The sequence below is a fragment of the Lolium rigidum genome, chromosome 2 (assembly GCF_022539505.1).
Source record: "Lolium rigidum isolate FL_2022 chromosome 2, APGP_CSIRO_Lrig_0.1, whole genome shotgun sequence".
Lineage (NCBI taxonomy): Eukaryota > Viridiplantae > Streptophyta > Magnoliopsida > Poales > Poaceae > Lolium > Lolium rigidum.
This window is the reverse complement of record NC_061509.1, coordinates 229931465-229937002: the sequence shown is the minus strand read 5'-3', so window position 1 is coordinate 229937002 and position 5538 is coordinate 229931465.

Here is a 5538-nt window from a genome sequence, read left to right as displayed (position 1 = left end):
TAGAGGATCCTGGGTAGAGACACCACCTCTAGTTGTTACTTCATAAGCATGTTTCTCTTTAGAATTATTATTTAGCAAGTCATTTTACACTTTAGTGAGTTGATCAATTTGAGTTTGAATCATTTGAAAATGTTTAACAAGCATCTTAACATCATTGGAGGTTCTCTCCACAATATCATGCAAATTGCTAATAGCTTGAGAATTTTCCATTAGATGATTCTCTACTCTCATATTAAAATTTTCTTGCTTAACAATATAATTATCAAACTCATCTAAGCATTGAGCAGGAGGTTTTGAATACGGAATATCTTCTCTAGTAAAGCGTTGAAGGGAGTTTACCTCAATCATGGATGAAGGGGGAATTATCTCACATATATCCTCTATGGGAGGTAGATTCTTCACATCTTCGGATTTAATACCTTTCTCCTTGAGAGACTTCTTAGCTTCCCGCATATCATCATCATTCAATTCAATTAAACCCCTCCTCTTCAATATTGGCGTTGGAGTTGGTTCAGGTGTTTCCCAATCATCATGATTCCGGCTTATTCTAGCCAATAAATCTTCGACTTCGTCCGGAGTTCTTTTCTGAAAACACAACCAGCACAACTATCCAAATATGCTCTAGATTCAATGGTTAGTCCACTATAAAATATATCAAGTAGATCATTCTTTTCTAAATCATGTCCAGGTCGAGCTCTGATAAGAGAACAAAATCTTGCCCATGCCGCAGGCAATTTCTCTTCATCTCCCTGATCAAATCTATAAATTCTCTGTAAAGCCGCATGTTGAGCACTAGCAGGAAAGTATTTTCGAAAGAAAACATCACGCAAATCAGCTGGACTTTTAATGGAACCAGGAGGCAAATTATTATACCAAGTTTTAGCATCATCCTTTAATGAGAAAGGAAAAATTTTAATGACAAAGTAAGTACGCATCTTGACATCATCAGAAAACAAACTACTCATAGAAGAAAGTTCATTCATATGTTCTACAGCACTTTCTTTTTCAGTGCCACAAAAGGGTGCTTTCTCTACAATAGCTATATGAGATAGATCAAGAGAAAAATCATAATCTTTATCCTTAATGCATATAGGAGATGTGGCAAATTTAGGATCAGGAGATAGCTTATGTCAAACAGTATATTGTGTGAGAAACTTTTTAATGTTTCTTGCATCAGTAGCATTGCATTTATCAATAAAATCATCATTAAGCTCCACATAATCTTCATCAGGATCATCACTAGAATAATCAAGTTCAGGTGGATTAACAGGTGTAGTGGCATTTTCATCAGGAGTTTCAGCATTTTCAATTTGTCTAGACCTAGCAATTGTAGCATCTAGAAAGGATCCCAGTGAACCACTATCATCAAGCACAGCAGAAACATTATCAATATTATGAGAGTTTTCAGATTCAGCCGATGTACCAGCAAATGAAGCTTGTGGCGGTGAAACAAGTTGACTTATCACAGATGGTGAATCAAGTGTAGCAGAGGTACTCAGAGTTGTACCTTTTCTTGTAGTGGATGGTAATATGGCGACTTTAGAATCGCGAGCTTTACCCATGTTGGAGAATTTGCAGCGAACAATATCAATCCAAGTGAACTTCCAAATAAAGCTATGCTCCCCGGCAACAGCGCCAGAAAACAGTCTTGATGACCCACAAGTATAGGGGATCGCAGCAGTCTTCGCGGGTAGTATAACCCAATTTATTGATTCGACACAAGGGGAGACAAAGAACACTTGGAAGCCTTAACAGCGGAGTTGTCAATTCAGTTGCACCTGGAAACAGACTTGCTCGCAAGAGTTTATCAGTAGTAATAGTTTTGTAGCAGTAGCAGTAGTGAAATAACAGCAGCAGAGTAACAGAGACAGCAGAAGTGATTATAGTAAACAACAGGATTAAAATACTGTAGGCACGGGGACGGATGACGCGCGTTGCATGGATGAGAGAAACTCATGTAACAAACATAGCAGGGCATTTGCAGATAATAATAAAACGGTGTCCAAGTACAAAGCAATCAATAGGCATGTGTTCCAATTATAGTCGTACGTGCTCGCAATGAGAAACTTGCACAACATCTTTTGTCCTACCAGCCGGTGGCAGCCGGGCCTCAAGGGAATCTACTGGCTATTAAGGTACTCCTTTTAATAGAGTACCGGAGCAAAGCATTAACACTCCGTGAACACATGTGATCCTCACATCACTACCATCCCCTCCGGTTGTCCCAATTCTTGTCACTTTGGGGCCATTGGTTCCGGACAGTGACATGTGTATACAACTTGCAGGTAAGACCATAAACAATGAATATCTTGATGAAACAATAACATGTTCAGATCTGAGATCATGGCACTCGGGCCCTAGTGACAAGCATTAAGCATAACAAGTTGCAACAATATCATCAAAGTACCAATTACGGACACTAGGCACTATGCCCTAACAATCTTATGCTATTACATGACCAATCTCATCCAATCCCTACCATCCCCTTCGGCCTACAGCGGGGGAATTACTCACACATGGATGGGGGGAGCATGGCTGGTTGATGGAGAGGCGTTGGCGGTGATGATGGCGATGATCTCCTCCAATTCCCCGTCCCGGCGGAGTGCCAGAACGGAGACTTCTGGCTCCCGTGACGGAGTTTCGCGATGTGGCGGCGTTCTGGAGGCTTTCTGGCGACTTCGACTTCTCCCCGTGCGTTTTTAGGTCGAAGGCAATATATAGTCCGAAGGAGGGCGTCGGAGGCCGACCGAGGGGGCCACACCATAGGGCCGCGCGGGCCCCCCCTAGGCCGCGCCGCCTTATGGTGTGGGGCCCTCGGACCTCCACCTTACTTGTCCTTCTGGCTCCGTCAGTATTCTTGGAAAATAGGGCCTTCGGCATAAATTCCGAGGATTTTCCCGAAAGTTGGATTTCTGCACAAAAACGGGACACCAGAACAGTTCTGCTGAAAACAGCGTTAGTCCGTGTTAGTTGCATCCAAAATACACAAATTAGAGGCAAAACAATAGCAAAAGTGTTCGGGAAAGTAGATACGTTTTGGACGTATCAGACGCCTGAAATACTTCGCTTGTATAACTCACCCTTGACCACTGTGAAAGCTTTTGATCGTCGAATAATTCGCCTTGCCACAACTGGATCGTCGGGTATTTCTTTCCTGAGGATATACGATATGTACGCTTGCATCCAAGGAACTTCTACCATCATCACAAGCTCTTGGTCCTCTTCGTCTTCCATGGCTTCTTTGAGGGGCGCCGAAGTTTTTTCTTCCTTTGCTTTTTTCTGCGCCTTCTTCGGCTTTGTGGATCTCTCCGCTATTTCTTCCCAAAATACACCTGGCGGGATTGGAAGGCACTGCGACCCGATGTTTGCGAGAACGTCGGCTTCATCATTGCTCGACCTACTGATGTGATTTACCTCGCATCCATCGAACAGCTTCTCAAGCTCATTGTACACCTCCTTATATGCTATCATGCTATCATTGACTGCATCACATTGATTCATGACTTGCTGAGCCACCAATTGTGAGTCGCCAAAGATTTTTAGCCGGGTTGCACCGCAAGCTTTCGCCATCTTCATCCCGTGTATAAGGGCTTCGTATTCTGCTTCATTGTTGGATGCGTTTGGGAACATCATCCGTAGGACATACTTTAACTTGTCGCCTTCGGGTGATATAAGTATCACTCCTGCGCCAGCTCCTTCTACTCTCTTGGATCCATCAAAGTTCATGGTCCAAGTTCTCGACAAATCTGGGGGTCCCGTGTTTTGCAGCTCCATCCACTCTGCAATGAAATCTGGCAAAACTTGCGACTTGATTGCCTTTCTTTTTTCATACGTGATGTCCCGAGGGAAAGTTCTATTCCCCAAAGGGAGACACGCCCTGTAGCTTCTGGGTTGTTCAGTATATTTGAAAGAGGTGCTTCATTGACTACTATTATCGGGTGTGCCGAAAAATAGTGGCGCAACTTTCTTGCCGTTGTAATCACTCCATATGCTAGTTTCTGGTACTGCGGGTACCGCTATTTGGAAGGCGATAAAACTTCACTGATGAAATATACCGGCCTTTGCACTCCATGGAGTTTCCCTTCTTCTTCTCTTTCAACGACTAGCACCGTGCTAACCACCTGGGGTGTGGCTGCAATGTACAGCAGGAGAGGTTCCTTTTCCTTCGGCGCCACCAAGATTGGTGGTGTCGAGATTGTGCGTTTCAGATCCTCGAAAGCTCTATCGGCTTCTTCGTTCCACTGGAATTTCTCCCCTTGCTTTATTAAAGCGTAGAACGGTAACACTTTTTCTCCCAGCCTGGCGACGAATCTGCTTAAAGCTGCAACTCGCCCAGTTAGTTGCTGTATTTCTTTCAACTTTGTTGGCTTCCTCATTGTTACGATGGCTTGTATTTTGTCGGGATTTGCTTCAATCCCTCATGCTAAAACTAGGAACCCAAGAAGTTCTCCTGCTGGGACGCCGAAGGAGCACTTCATCGGGTTCAGCTTGAGGCAGAATTTGTCGAGGTTGTCAAAGGTTTCCTTGAGATCCTCGATCAGCGTCGTCCCCTTTTTTGACATTATGACGACATCGTCGATGTACACTTGCACATTTTCTCCAATCTGTGTCGCCAAACACTTCTGCATCATCCTCTGATATGTTGCTCCCACGTTTTTCAAACCAAAGGGCATTGTTCTATAGCAAAACACGCCGTAAGGTGTGATGAACGCTGTTTTTTTACTTCATCTTCTTCTTTTAATCTGATCTGGTTATAACCAGAATATGCGTCCAAGAAGGAAAGACGTTCACATCCTGCCGTGGAGTCGATAATTTGGTCGATCCTCGGGAGGGGAAAGTGATCCTTTGGACAATGTTTATTGAGACACGTAAAGTCGACGCACATGCGAAGGACCTTAGTGTTTTTCTTCGGCACCAACACAGGATTTGCTACCCATGTGGCCTCTGTGTGCAACTCCTTGATAAAACCAGCTTCTCTTAGTCGATCGATTTCTGATAGCATAGCCTTGGCGGTTTGGTTCCGAAAAATGCCGCAAAGGTTGTTTGATTGGTCTCGCTAGTGGATCCAAGTTTAGGTGGTGCTCGGCAAGTTCCCTGGGTACTCCTGGCATGTCAGCTGGACACCATGCGAAGATTTTCCAGTTCTCACGGAGGAACTCGATGAGCGCGCTTTCCTATGCGAGGTCCATGTCGTTTGCGATGGATGTCGTCTTTTTTGGATCTGTCGGGTGAATCTGCACCTCCTTAGAATTTTTCTCAGTGTTGAAAGTTGATTCTTTATTTGGCCTTCCAACGTCTGGCAGCACGTCGTAGTCAGTCATGAGCCTTGACGCAAAATACTCAGCTTGCATCCCGAAAGTTTCTGATATTCAATGAAAATCCTTATCACATTTATCGGCTAGGGCGAAGCTTCCTTTGACTGTGATTGGTCCCTTAGGTCCAGGCATCCTCCACAACGAGTACGTGTAATGTGGTACCGCCATAAATCTAGCATATGCTGGTCGTCCCAACGGAGCGTGGTATCGTGACGGGAAATCT